Source organism: Coenobita brevimanus, chromosome 54 (genome assembly GCF_032717465.1).
Source record: "Coenobita brevimanus isolate Jiangsu-jjx chromosome 54, ASM3271746v2, whole genome shotgun sequence".
Classification (NCBI taxonomy): domain Eukaryota; kingdom Metazoa; phylum Arthropoda; class Malacostraca; order Decapoda; family Coenobitidae; genus Coenobita; species Coenobita brevimanus.
Window position 1 is genome coordinate 4,153,311 of NC_137007.1, and position 16,365 is coordinate 4,169,675.

A 16,365-nucleotide genomic window follows, 5' to 3' on the forward strand; every position below is an offset into this window, starting at 1 on the left:
TCTGGCAAGAGAAAGAAACGGGTGGACTAAGGACCTTACCTCATCTTAACTTTGTTTTCTCTCTCTCATGTAGCCTTCTCTCCTATCTCCTGCCCTATTTAAAGTTCTGTAAATTAATTGCATATGTATATGGATGGATGGATGTATCAAGTATACGAGTATATATATATTGTATGTATATATAGACATGGATAGGTAGATTATATATATATATATATATATATATATATATATATATATATATATATATATATAGTTTTTTTTTCATATGTAAATACACTTCAAATTCCTAATATGTGCTTGGGTTTCTTTTATTCTAAGTTCAGATACTTTACACTAACCTTCCTTGTGCATGATGACGTTTCAGTTCCATACTGCAATATGTGCAGTTTAATATCAAGAGACTACTTTGTAAAAGTAATAATTCCGCTTGAAACCTCAGAACACCAAGAAACTGTAGTTCTGTAAGAAAAGTGATGGATAAAAGGAAATGTTATAAAGACTAGATGGGGATTCCGTATGTAATTCTGAAATTCCAAGAGACATGTGGATGAGATAAAAGTAAGTTATACGTCTTATTCCTTAATAACTCGAGTGGGCTGGCTGAACAAGTCTCTGCCTGGTGACATCAGCCTATTGGGTAAATGGGCCTTTTACTTTTACAGTTTGTGACCACCCATGGACGCGTTGTTAGGAAGCAGTTTTATATCTCCATAGGACCACCTGGGATCATTTCCGAATGGCTGAACCTGTAACTGCGAGAGTCACTGCAAGGGCCATTTTGCGCGTCCACACTCGTAGTACTAATCGACTTCCTTAGCTTCTTTACGGAAGGAATGAGGGTCGCAAGAACATAGAGCAGGTAGTTGATGCTGCAGACAAATCCTGATATACCATACATTACCTACTACAGTGGTCTCATTCAGGACTGGTGAGGATACATGTGATGGGGCATGAAGGTAAGTCTCGTGGAAGATCAATAATATCTGTCTTCACGAAATTCAAATCACAGTGTTCCCTGCCTCGGCTTGGGATCAAACTCGCGTCCTTTCATCCTGTAGAACAGGTCATTTCTTTTAACCACTTCACCAACGCCTCCCCCTCTACTCCTGGTCCTCTTGGGGCCCACGCAGCCATAACCTATACCCAGAGCTTTAAGAATTTAATATTGAATTACTTGTGAAAGAAATGATGACATTCTCAAATCTCTGCGGCTGTGGAGATTCTTCCTCGATATCGATGACTAGACAGGATTCAGATCTCCAGCAAAGTTTATTGAAGTAAATGGTGTAATACAGTGCCTAAAAAGTGAGTAAGGATTCAACGATCAACTCTCAATCACCTCCAGAAAAAAAACTGGACACCCTGAGTATTGACATTGTGGTTGATATTGCGTGCGATCAACGTGCTGGTTAGAGGAATGGAAAGGTGACCAAGCAATGAACACTACTACCTGTAAACGGTCATATCTCATCGTATAAATAGCCATCACTTTTTCCTCCTAACATCAATTTCTGACTGTAATAATAATAAAAAAAAAAAAAAAGGTGGACTGCAATGCTCATCCAATAATGCGAACGGAAAAGTCAATGTAATCTCATTTGCTGAAGACAAGCTGCTCCTTCCCCTGTGATGCATGCCACTGTCAGTTTTGAAAAGTGGTTGCAATGTGCGGTGTCGCGATGATAATGGTTGCAGTGTTGGTAGTGGCAGTGAGAGGCCCGGCGATTCAACTTGCTATCCTATAATCACACACGCATTAAGGGTATGACAACTCTGGCAGATTACCACCTCTCCTCCCTAACCATACACTTCAACTCATATAAATCTTCTCGAGGGGAACGATGAGCAGCGTGTGAAAGGTTGTTGATCAAGATGGCGCACGACGGGGAAGGAAAACTTAATTCTAAAAACACACAGGGTATCCTCACTACACAACCACAGACATATAAAGACACCAATAATTCTTGACTACAACCACTCACCCCACAAATCTAATCTCTCTATCGCCATAAAATAGACTGAGGTTCGTATTTTTATGGGTTTAGGGACTTCCGTAACACCTCTATCTCAGCGATTTATTTTTCTTATTGCGCCTTGACATCCTCTTTCATGTCGCTATTAAAAAGGTATAAATAGCATACTAGGGAATGTTAAGCTGCTTAAATGCTGCGGAAATCACTAAGGAGGAGTTGCTACGAAGTCACCTATGCCAACAATAACACGTCCCAGAGAGAGAGAGAGAGAGAGAGAGGGGAGGGTATGGTAATGTGTGAGTGTGAGGCGTGTATGGGCGGCCGTGAGAGAGGTGCAAAGGGACGCAACTGCCGGGGGTGATGGAACAACAATGCATTCTGGTGTCCTGCGTTAACCACAATTATGTCGAGAGCTACACTGAGGGAATATAGGGTTTTTACTCCTCCTCAGTTCCTTTACAGTGGTCGGAATTTTAACACCTATGCAGCTTGGATCGCTATGGGCCAATACAGAGTAGTAACTGAGTGCTTACTGGTGTACTGAAATTGTGTTCCTTTGGATACCGCGATAAATAAAAGCGTATGAATCCGCTATGTAACGCAGCACATGTAGGCTAAATACTTGGTGTGTGTGTGTGTGTGTGTGTGTGTGTGTGTGTAAACAGCAATTAATCACTAACTAAAACCTGTACCAGCAAGGAAATAATATGATGCCGCAGTGTATACCAGATTCCCTGTGTACTGATGGGTGGAACAACTTTTGGTACAATATAAATGGGCTTAGGTAATAAAGGGCTTGGTAGGCTGGAGATTTTTTTCATATCCACTGAGTCATCCATCATCAAGGTCATCATTATCAATTTACTGTGAAATAAAATAGGTCATATGTAACTTCATGAGATACTTGCGCACACAATTAGTCGATTCCATAAATGAGAAGTCGAAGCAAGCATGTAGGTGTAAGCTGGGGGCACAGAATTCATCAAAAATATTTCAGGTCAGTAAGAATGAATGCGCTACTAGTAAATAAGTCTTCCTTTAGGTCTGATCTGCATTAATAAAAAGAAATAGATGATAAAAAGGAACTCTCGGGGAGTGCAACATCCGCTCCCTACAATCGATCGAAATGCGGAATGTTTGACCTTGCACTATAACCTTCATGTGTGACAGATTGACCCCAGAGTCGAATTACTTCATCCTTGCCTTGTTTAAGTTAACCTTGTCCTTTGACCTTGACCTTTATGCTGTTTCATGCAACAAAAAAATGTTTTACTTTTTGACTGAACCGCAACCATTTCACCAAGTTTGGTTCAAACAAGATCAGAACTGTTTGAGTTATACCGTTCACAAACATACAGATACAAAGACAAAACACACACACACACACACACACACACACACACAATACACCCGCCACGCCACCGCACGTGCGGATATAAATATTGCAGAAATCAAGAGGCAATGCCTCGAGGTTAGATGACTGTTTATCAGTAATGTATGGTACTTTAGATATTTATCAATGCTCTAGCAAGATTCTAAATATCTCTGTATTCTTCCTGGTGACCATGTGGACTCCTTTGTACCTAGCGGTATTGTAGCGACTTTTGGGAGCAGGTTCAGCAACATTCGTGGATTCTGAGCTGGCAACTCTGACGACATCTGATAAGGACGTTTAGGCCCGTATTCTCGTCGGGTAAAGAAGATCCCTAGCACCTCTTCCTTGGCGATTTCGTTTTGAATATGACTGGTTAATATCTTTTCGCACGTTATTTATGCAGAGTATGTTGATACTGGAGAATAGTTGGATGCAGCATGCAAACTAAATCGCAAAGGAAGGGGCATTTGGAAGACTCTGCGTGTGTCGTGGAAAGAGCTATCGTTAATGATTAGTGACAGAAACGCCTGAGGGTCCTTTTGTCGAGACCTGCCCCTGCAACATACGGCGTCAATAAATATATATAGATAGATAGACAGATAGGTAGGTAGGTAGGTAGTTAGGTAGGAAGGTAGGCAGGTAGTTAGATGAACAGATAGCTGGATAGATAGATAAACAGATATATGGATGGGTGGATGGATGGATAGGTTGGTAGGTAGGCACATAGTTAGATGGACAGATACATAGACTGAGTGATTGATTGATTGATTGACAGATTGATTGATTGATTGATTTACAGATTGATTGATTGATTGATTGACAGATTGACTGACTAACTGACTGATTGATTGATTACGAGACCCTACACCCGAAGAGAGCCATGTGGACATGACCGACGCTATCAGACAGACCCAGAACAGCAATTTCCACACCGCAATTATATCAGGTAGGTAGGTAGATAGACAGAAAGATGGATAGACAGATAGATAGATGGACAGAGAGACAGATAGGTTACGAGACCCCAGAGTTGAAGAGAGACCTGTGGACATGACCGACGAGACAAGACAGACCCAGAGCAACAACTGTCCACACCGCAGTTATGACGGGTTAATTGCAATCGTAAACCATCGCCTCACCTCGCCCTCATGCAAGGTGTGGTGGTGGTGGTGGTTTGGGGAGTGGTAGGGGGGATGTAATGATAGTGGTTGTTGTGGTGGGGGTTGTCGTGATGAAGGTTGTAGTGGTGCAGACTGGAATGACTGCAAAAACAACGGTGACGGTGGTTGCTGTGGTGGGGATTGTTGTGGTCAAAGTTGTTGTGGTGAGGGTTGTTGTGGTGAGGCCTGTTATGAAGGATGTTAAGGCTGGGGTTGTGCTGGTGATGACTGTGGTTAAGGTTGCTATAAAAGTTGCTGTGGTGGAGGCTGGAATGATTGCAGAAACAAGGCTGACTGTGGCTATTTTGGTGAGGATTGTTCTGGTGGGGATGTTGTTGTGGAGATCGTTGTGGAGGATGCTGGGGTTGTGGTTGTGTTGGTTGTTATTGTGGTTAATGTTGTTGTAATGAAGGTTGTTGTGATGAAGACTGCTGTGATGGGGAATGTTGTAGTGAGGATCGTTGTGATGACAGTGGCAGTGGTTGTAGTTATGGCCGTTTTGACGTTGATGGTAATGGTGATGCTGTTAGTAGTGGCTATGGTGGTGCCCGTAATGATGAAATAAGTAGTAGTAAAGTAATTCTGTCGTTAACAGAAGTGACGTAATAATATTGGTGGTGGTGGTGGTGGTGGTGGTGGTGGTGGTGGTCTTGATTATGGTACTGGATGGAATGGTGACAGAAAGAGATGGTAGTGATGATGATTGTCGTGGTGCTGGTAATTCTATAGTCAGTTGTATTAGTATGCAATGATGATAGTTGTGATGATGTATACGAGCGAGTAAGCGATGTTTACTATCAGTTTAGTTTGGAAATGAGCGGCCCGGCCCGACCGTCACACTAAGCTGAAGCTAATAACTTTACTCCTAAGTGAAGTAGAGTTGAAATTCTTTCTGCATGTGATACATTCATTGACTAAATTTTGTTATCAACTAAAAACTCATCCATACAGGAGCAGATACCACTTGGAATCTCCACTTTTCTAAAGGAGTGTTCGGCTCTAATTGGTGAACGCCTCAATTACGAAATCAAAATTTAAAAGACTTTCCCTCGTAAAACTGGTTTTTGGTATCAACTCTAGCAATTAAAAATCGGTGATTCAGCCTAAAATTTTATTTCAAAGAGAAATTGTGATAACAGAGCGCTCGCTCTCTCGCCACGCTCTCACAAAGCGCACTTTACTGGTTGTTATAATGTTGGTAAGAGTTGTAATTGGTAATGGTGATGGCGACCGCTTGGCTTGAGGTTGTAATTGTGACAATTTTAGCAGTAATTATGAAAATTATAAGAGTAGGTGAAATGGTTAACGGAGCCAGTATAGGTTAACTGAAGAAGTGGAGGTGCCACTGGAGGCAACAGTAGCAGAGGCAGAGATGGAGATTGGGATAATATCAAGAGTGAGAGCAGTGGAAATGAGTTATTTAAGAGGAGCCTGTGGAGTCACATGGAGAGACAGGCTGACGAATGAGGATATAAAGGAGCGTTGTGGTGTTGATGTGGATGTGATAGGAAGCGTTATGAGGAACATACTGAGGTGGTTTGGCCATGTGGAGAGGATGGAGGGTGAAAGACTGACGAAGAGAGTGTATGTGAGTGAGGTGGAGGGGGAAAGAGGGAGGGGGAGGCCGAGGATGAGATGGAGGGATGGGGTGGAGAGGTATATGAGAGAGGGGGGTGTGAGTTGGGAGCAGGGGAGTGAAATGGCGGGGGACAGGGCGACTTGGAGGCGATTTGTTTGTGGCCACCCCAAACGGGACTGAGGCGTCTGGCAATAGATAGATAGATAGATAGAAATATCATTATCATCATCATCATCATCGTCACCATCCTCTTTCCGTTTCTATTCAGACTCTTAAAAATGAGGATGGCAGGATCCATAACTGAAACAGGAGGACAAAAACACTATATAAGGGGAAACTATCATCGCCCAGTGAAAACAGGCCACACATGCAGTACGTGCATTCACCTACCATACCCTCTGAACTCTCGGCTTCATCCCAGCTGGTCTCGTTTTTTTTTTCTTTTATACATGACCACAAAATAATAACAATATAACCAACTTAATATTTAGCAGGAAGATATTCTCCAGTATCCTTACAATTCAAGCACACAGTATATCCAATGAAGTGTACTGGTGTTGTTCTTGATAGTCAAATTCCAAGTTTTTACAACATTACCAGTAAATGATTCCCTTTCTGCTGAAGCTGTCTTTCATTAGTACCCTAGAAGCGAGATGATGGTCTAAGGGTTAACGATACTTGAATCATGGGTAGGCCCTACTTCGAACCATCCAAACCTTGCTATAAATGTACTAGTTACCCAGTTAGAGACTTCGTTTTCTATTATGGGTCACTTCCACAAAGAATAAATTTTAAAGGAGTAACTAAACTATCTCAATGTCATTCGGGCACTTATGGTAAACGATGGTGTAGATGGCTGTGTGTGTGTGTGTGTGTGTGTGTGTGTGTGTGTGTGTGTGTGTGTGTGTGTGTAAGAAAGAGAGAGAGAGAGAGAGAGAGAGAGAGAGAGAGAGAGAGAGAGAGGAGGGACAGGCATCATCTTGAAAGCAATTCAGATTGTTAGTAAGGCTCTTTACATACATACATACTTACACTTTCTGGCAATAGTCAGATTGCTAATAATGATTTTAAAAATGAATCGATTCAAGTAAACAAGTTAATATTTGCCTCTGATTATAAACATTGCAGGATCTCTCTTAGTCGCATGCTCGTTGACCTAGGAAATTTCGTAACCCCTTTTCCCTAAAGATTTATTTTGCTGAATACACCTTAATATATCCCTGTATGCTACTGATGCAAACTATGTGGATAATATTAACATATACTGTTTATAAAGGGCAAAGGAATTTTTAAAGTGCTACGTCGAAATCTCCCGTATCAAAAAGAATACTCATACTGTATATAGATTAGATTTATGCATTTCCATATCATTATTTAGAATAGCTTTGCGGGTCCTACAGACACTGGGGAGGCATACAGAATTTACAAAGGCATGAAAGTAATAAAATGAGAATAATTTGACGAAGAAATGTGGAGTTCAGTTGATGGAGTTCCCTGAGTATCTAATGAAGTAAAGTATCTGAACACTGTCTTTCTATTCATCCATCTCTCTCTATATATTCTACCTATATTCTCACAGGTGTATATTCCCCCATGGACCACTATTCCCTGTATGGATCCATTTTCTCACACGGACCTAATTTTTTCCCAATGGACCCACGAGTATTTAATCCCTTGGGCCAATCTTACCCTATGGACCTATTTCCCCATGGACTTATTTTCGTTCATGGAGATAGTTTTACCCATTGATTTTTTTTTTCTCCAGTGGACCTATTTCCTCTATCCCCTGTGGACCTAATCTCTCCATAAGCCTATTCTACCCACAAACCAGCTTTCAAATTGGACCTTATTTCCACCATGAGCCTTTTTTTCCACACTGACCTACACTATTTTCCAACCACTGACCTCTTTTCTCCCTTGGACGCAGTTTCTCCCTGGATTTATTTTCTCCCTTGGGGCTATTATCTCCATGGACCTATGTTTATTCACTGATCTGGTTTCTCTCAAGGTAAAACACTGAATCTGTACATGGACCTGTTCCCCCATGGACCCATTCCTCTCTTCGACCCATTTTTACCCATTAGGTCTATGTTCCTACTTGGGCCTCAGGGGCATACTCCCCATGGACCTATATAGATAGATAGATAGATACAGCTAGACAAACAGATAGATAGATAGATACAGCTAGACAAACAGATAGATAGATAGATAGATGGATGGACAGATATAGACAGATAGACTATGCTGGGTACTGTCGAGGCTGGGTGGGGTAGAGTGGGATAAGGGCTTTGTTGGGTGTAGTGACGAAAATATGACCCTTGAGTATTTGGGCTGGAAGTTAATAATCAAGTTGGAATGGAAATAAGTTGCCTAACTTGAAAAAATTTTTAGCCAAAGGTGAAAATTAAAGCATGGCGAAGATAAGGTTAGCATAATCCTACTGTTTTTCACCTTAACTTGGTCAGGACTTTCGTCTACTTGTAATTTAATTCAAGTAAATGACAGACAGATTGATAACAAAAGGTTCTATACCATTCAATAGTATTCCTTCGTGACTAATATCGCATTCTTGTCCATTGTTATAGCTCGGCATTTAGGAGAGACAGAAATCAATTTAGGTCAAGGTAAGGTGAAAAAAGTAGTGCTGGAATGATATTATAGATAAATATTACTCAGCATGATAAAAACGAGCCTGCCTCGAATTGGAGCTTTGTGAACCACAGAAGCTTCGAATCCCGTCAGTCACCCTCTAATCGTGAGAGGATGATGATGCTGGAGCTGTGTGCATAATTATTTCGTCAGTGTTAATAGTGTTTACACAAATTCCCTATCCTTCCGAGATAAACAGTGGTAAGCAAGGATATTGTTTATCTGTTCTTTGATAGCTACCGGCTCTTTCATCTGAACCAAATCGTCTTTAATGGTGTGAAAAGTGAAGTAGAAATAAGTTACCGGAGAGGAATGTAGCGTTAAGTGAAGAGACAGACAGACAAATGAAATGAAGGAGTGTTGTGATGCTGATGTGGATGTGGAGTTAGTTGAGGAGACAAACAACTAAATGAGGAAGTGAAGGAGCGTTGTGGTATTGATGTGGATGTGTAATTACGTAGAGAGATAGACAAGTGAGGATGTGAAGGAGTGTTGTGGTGGTGATTTAGATGTGAAGTTACGTAGCGAGATAGAAAGACAAATGAGGAAGTGAAGGAGCGTTGTGGTGTTGATGTGGATGTGGAGTTACATGTAGAGTCAGACAGCTAAATGAGGAAATGAACAAGTGTTATGGTGCTGATGTGGATGTGGAGCATGTAGAGTTAAGTAGAGAGACAGACAGACAAACGAGGAAGTGAAGGAGCGTTGTGGTGTTGATGTGGATGTGGAGTTACATGGAGAGACAGATAAACAAACGAGGAAGTGAAGGAGTGTTGTGGTGATGATGTGGATGTGGAGCTGGGTGGTGAGACAGACAGACAAATAAAGAAGTTACGATTCATTGTGGTGTTGACAGGGATGTGCAGGAAAGTGTTGGGAGAAGTACATTGAGATGATTTGGCCATGTGAAGATAATGGAGAGCGAGAGATTCAGTGGGAGAGTGTGTTAGTGAGATGGAGGGTGAGAGAGGGAGAGCGAAACCGAGGAAGGGGGTGGAGGGATGCGGTAGAGGTACGTATATGAATGAGGATGATGTGACCTGGAGAGGAGGACAGACTGATGATGGAAGTCGAGGTGACATGGAAGCAGCTTGTTTGTGGCTACCTTTTGCGAAATTAAGGAGTCGGGCAATACATAGATTAAAAAAATATTATGTCTATAGTAGAGTAAGGTCAACTGAGAGACCTTTTATCGAATTGCTGTTATGATTCCTTCTGTTGAGAACCTTACCTTCTAATCAGAGGAAGTGATAGCGAGAATTGGTAACTCACAGCACATCTTCATTACTTGCACAATTTTCCAGCGTAAATCTGTTGTTACATCTCAGCTCTGAAGATGGAGAGACTTGTAATAATAATAATAACGGGCTAATGATGATGATGATGATAATCTATCTATCTATCTATAGCCCGACGCCCTAATGATAATAATAATAATAATAATAATAATATGATGATGATGATGATGATGATGATGATGATTATAGTGATGATGATGATAATGATTTTTGTCGACAGACAGATATACAGAACTGCAGGAAATCCACAGCACCCCAGGAAGAAAGTCAGCCAGGAAGAAAAACGGAAAGAAAGCCAGGGAAGAAAACAGAAAGACAGCTAGAAAGAATACCAGGAAGAAAACCAGAAAGAAAGCCAGGATGAAGGCCAGGAAAAAGCCAGGAAGAAAGCCAGGAAGAGATCAAGTTAGAAAGTCAGTAAGTCAGACAACCATCACTTCCCTCCGAGGTAAGTTATAATATTTTTTTTACTAAGCTGTCGTTATCTTTCACCTGTTAGAATAGATTCAGATTAAACAGATAGATAGATAGATAGTTAGTTAGACAGATAGATAGATGGATGAATGGATGAATAGACAGACAGATAGGCAACTTCACACTGCCACATTTCGCACTACCACACTTTACTATACTTCATACTGCCTCACACACACACACACACACACACACACACACACACACACACACACACACACACACACACACACACACACACACACACACACACACACACACACACACACAGCCTCACCTGACTTTTTTAACACTGACCATAGAATTAAGTCCTACAGTACAGTTGTATCCATCCCAGAAGACATCTCTGGTAGCTGATAGAGTTAGTGGAGACTGTTTACAACCCATTTACCTATGAATTATAATTATTAGACTGTGCCAGGAAAAATATTAGAAAGCCACCATGGTCCTGAAGAAGTAAGGAATTTTCAGGAATACGTAAAACCACCCGAGATATTAATGCACCTGTTTTGATGCCATTTATAGATTGTACGTGAATGATATTTTTTTTATTATGAACTCAAAATGTGGCATCCTGGCTTGTATATCTGATGCACACAAGTCTTCCATCAGTGACCCTCAAAATCTGGGGTCTTTCATACTTCTTTGGCCTCTTAGTTTTGAGAATATGAACTGCCATAATAGGAAACATTGAAGACAATCTATATCATTTCTATGTATATTTTTTCCAGGCGGGGAAGACGGAACCAAAGGCCATTTTACTGGATACCCCAATGACAGGTCTCCCACATTTATTTATTCATTCTTTTTAATGTTCATTTTCTTCCCCCACCTCTTTTCTTCTACTTCTTCCTGTCAGCCTCATTCCTAACAGTAAGTACTAATAATATAATACACGGATAATATTTTTTTTTTTTAGAGACAAAGAACCAAAGGCTGATCACCTACGAAAGTTTGCACTAAAGGTGAAGTCAAACAAAATCAAGCCAAACTCAAGACCATGCTTGGATACACTGCGTTAGAGAATTGGAGGTGTAAGGCCGGTTGAGTGGTAGACTGAGAAAGAATGCTCAAAAGGTGAATTTTTGACAATGCAGGTGAGTGATTGCAAGACATAGCATTTTCACATAATTTCAACAACCCCATAATTTTGGTGGCGTTTTCATGTCTGTCTGTCTGTCTGTCTGTCTGTCTCTCTCTCTCTCTCTCTCTCTCTCTCTGTATACACACACACACACACACACACACACACACACACACACACACACACACATCTTTATATATATATATATATATATATATATATACTATATATATATATATATATATATATATATATGTCACTCAACCTTCACCAGACAAGACTTCTCTTCGTCATGAATTATACTCTCAGGTGGTAAAATAATAAATACATGTGTCATCGTAAAGTTCATTAGGTTCATAACACACCCCTTCGATCTGACGGGGTTAATGTGTTTATCCCATCATCCTGTGATTTTTTTTTTTTTTAAGCTACAGGAAATAGTCTGAAGCCAACAAAGAGTAAGAGTAAAAAATATTGTAAACAGACTGAGATCGATGTGTTCTACGTGCCACGATTCGAGTCTCGGAGGTGGCAAGATGTTATTATATATGTAAGCTTTTTTATATTTAATTATTGCAACCTTCAGACGATTTTATTCAGCTTGGGGTAGCCTTGTATTATGGAAGTAAACTACATTTTTTTCATGTATCCGACTTTGGGCATAGGCTTCTCAGCCTATCCCCAAGGCCCAGCAGTCCTGCATACGATACACCTTAATCTACCCCACCAAAACTAATCTGCTTTTACTGACTCCCCTGTCATACCCTGCCCTACCTAACCTACCCTGTCTGACCATACCCTGCCCTAATCTACCATACATTGCCCTGACAAACCTAACCTACCTTGTCTGACTATCCTGCCCTTCTCTATATAATCTAACATATCTGATTCTACCCAACCAAACCTAACTTATCTTGCCTGAGTACTTTCCCCTACCCTACACTACTTTACCCTACAGTACCCTATCCTACCCTACATTGCTGTCCTCTACCCTACCCTACCTACCGAACTTAAATACCTACCTCACTAACTACCCTACACTACCTCATACCTGAAACCTACCCAGCACTGCATCCCCAAGCACTCCATAATCCGGGCAAGAGAGAACATTTTTAAATCACCCTGCTTTAAGTTTTTTTCCCCCAAAAGATAAGTTGAATCATAGTAGAATGAGGTTGGATGGGGTGCAGTGGGGTAGGGTCCGGGTTGGGTGGGGTGCAGTGGGGTAGGATCAGGATGGGGTGCAGTGGTGTAGGATTGGGGTGGGGTGGGGTGCAGTGGGGTAGGATCAGGATGGGGTGCAATGGGGTAGGATCAGGGTTGGGTGGGGTGCAATGGGGTAGGATCAGGGTTGGGTGGGGTGCAATGGGGTAGGATCAGGGTTGGGTGGGGTGCAATGGGGTAGGATCAGGGTGGGGTGCAATGGAATAGGATCAGGGTGGGGTGCAGTGAAGTATGATCAGGATGGGGTACAGTGGCGTAGGATCGGAGCTGGGTGGGGTGCAGTGGGGTAGGATCGGGATAGGGTGCAGTGGGGTAGGATCGGGGTTGAATGGGGTGCAGTGCGGTAGGATCGGGGTTGGATGGGGTGCAGTGGGGTAGGATCGGGGTTAGGTGGAGTGCAGTGGAGCAGAATCGGGGTTGGGTGGGGTGTAGTGGGGTACGATCGGGATGGGGTGCAGTGGGGTACGATCAGGATGGGGTGCAGTGGGGTACGATCAGGATGGGGTGCAGCGGAATAGCATCAGGGTGGGTTGCAGTGCGGTAGGATCTGGATCGGATACAGTGGGGTAGGATCTGGGTTGGGTGGGGTGCAGTGAAGTACGATTGAGGTTGGGCTGGGTGCAGTGCAGTAAGACTGGGGTCGAGTGTAGTGTAGTGGGGTAGGATCTGAGTTGGGTGGGGTGCCGTGGGTTACGAGCAGGGTTGGTTGGGGTGTAGTGAAGTAGGATTAGGATTGGGTGGGGTGCCGTGGGGTAAGATCGGGGTTGGGTGGGGTGCAGTGGATTAGGATTGGAGTTGGGTGGGGTGCAGTGGGATAGAATCGGGTTTGGGTGGGGTGCAGTGGGGTACGATTGGGGTTGGGTGGGGTGCAGTGGGGTACGATCGGGGTTGGGTGGGGTGCAGTGGGGTACGATCGGGGTTGGGTGGGGTGCAGTGGGAAAGGAGCGTGTTTGGGTGGGGTGCAGTGGGGTAGGATCGGGATTAGGCGGGGTGTAATGGAGGAGGAAGGGAATGGGTGGGGTGACGGGGGTTGGAGAGGAGCTGGATAGGGTGTGATATTAGCTTAAACAAAGTAATGAAGTCGTTGTCAGTCTAGGAGTTAATGGAGACTGTTTCTGTTCCATCATCCTGAGGTGATTTTCTTGAGCTGCTTGAAATCGTCTGAAGCCTGGCTATGAGAAAGAGTAAAAAATGACGTCAGCAGATGGAATGCGCTGTTCTAGGCGCCACGGATCGAGTCCTGGAGGTGGACAGATGTTTTTATATCATGTAGACGTTTTATATTTTATTTTTGGTCCCTCCAGATGATGTTATTTAGCTTTAGGTTGCCTTGTCTTATGGAAGGGCTCAGTGAAATCTAAATCTAACCCCTCCATTTCGAAAAAAACTGATATGCGTCCTTGTACTGAATTGGCCTGGAATTCTCTCATTCCACGCATAAGATGGCGCCACCGCTGCACTGCTGCGACGGGAGGAAGTCAAGCGGACGACACTGCTGATTTTACAATAACTTGGCCTAGAATTGCCCTCTCTCTGTTTTTCAATGCTGAATCGTAACTATAGATTAACTGGACAGGACTTTTCGTCCTATTGCAGCTTGTTCCCCGTAGCTCAGAGGCAGAATGAGACAATGTTACGGCCCTGCATCCTTTCCAGAGCATTTCTTCGTTGACTAGCATCGTATTCTCGTGCTAATGTATTAGTACAGGTCAGAAATCAAGCTGGAGGGATGGCAAGTGTACTTTTAGCCAGATTAGAGTGAGCAATATATCTTATTATCTCTCTCAGCCTCCTATGATTCTCTCTTAACGGAATAACATAGTCCCCCCGTCAGCTGGACATAGAGTACAACCGAGCATTATAGGGTTAACGTAGGCATTTATTAAGCCCCCAAATGCTAGGGACAGTTATAGTGATATTCCAGTTAAACCAGAAGATTTGACTGAGCTGAGAGTGAGTAATAAGAGTAGAGAGTTAATACGCTGTCAGCATTCATTCCTGCATGACTGGAATAACTCTAGCATTTCTTTACAGCTGACAACAGGCTGTTTGTCCCAGCCGAGTGTCATAGGAGTCTGACAGACACAGTAAATAAAAATAACACATTGCAGGTAAGGACATTGTAGATTATTCAAAATAAAAACGAGGAAAAAATACTAATTCCTATTTTTATTTGGTCCCTACACGGTATATAGGTAGATGCACGATAATCTTTACTTCTTCGTGATTAGCCTTAAATTACAGACTTATGTATTCCAAGTTGTTCTAGATCGTAACAACTCTTCCTTAGCAACTTATTTTTCATGTTACACTCTCATATTCCTTTTTTTTTTTTTTTTTTTTTTTTCTTTTTTGCAGATAAAGAAAATACAGTAGAGGTTCCAGACAATTATCACGTGTGACCGTGATGGCCGAGTCTGTATAGGTTTGGCTTGCTAATACAAAGGACTCTGGTTCGAATCCCAGAAGAGTATAGGAATATTTAATAATTGTTGTGGCAGTGTCCGTAGTGACCTGCTACACAGTATACACACTTAGACATATACACGTACCTCCTACACGAAGACACTCACAAGACATATGCTTAAGGGTGGGGCGTGGAAGGTTGGGGGGTTTTATTTCAAAGTTCAAAAAAGCCATTAATGGCTTTTTTGGACTTTGAAATAAAACCCCCCTACCTTCCACGCCCTACCCTTATGCCTTATGTTCTTGGTGTGTGTCTGTGTGTGTACAGGTATGTCTCGTGTGTGTCTCTTGTGTTAGTGTGTGTGTACGTGTCTTGCGTGTGTGTACTTTTACTTCCCCCCCCCCACCCCGGCAGGTCAACTACGTGACTGCCCTCAAACCCTCGCCACACAAACCCCACAGGGCAGGCTACTAAGTAACTGCCAAACTACCTCAATTAACCTCTATGTCAACCGGGAATCGAACCCAGGTCTAAATGACAGGTCACTACGGACACTGCCACATTTTTAAACATTTCTCATCTTTCCGGGAAGCGAACCCGGGTCTCTTTGGTTGGCAACACACCTCTCTATTTACTCTGCCACTACGGCCCCACCAAAGTTGCGGCCGGAGCTGGTACTGTAGTTTAGTGATATAAGTAATAAACAAGGGGAGACTGAACTGAATGGCATATATTTAGTCACTAAGGAAGAGTTGTTACGATATCTCCAAAGCCACTTAGAATAATTAAGATTAATTAAATGCAATGCTGGTCACGAAGAAGTAGGATATCATGTATCTGAGCCACATTCAGGGCTGGTAATAAGCTTTAATAAGGAAACAATATCTACCCATCAGGAAAACCCTGATGGATTTTCGCAAGAATGACTATGAAATAAGCTTGGAACTTAAACTGGCTTTGATAACAGTGCCAAGGATGGAAAGCAATCGGTTCTTGGATCTCCTTTAAATCATAAGTAAAAGGACGAATCATTAATTACACTGAAAATGGCTTGGACAAAAGGGTACCACTTGTAAACTATCTACAGTGGCTTTGATAACATAGGCAGCCCTCTTCCTAACACAGACACCCTACTTTCCAAC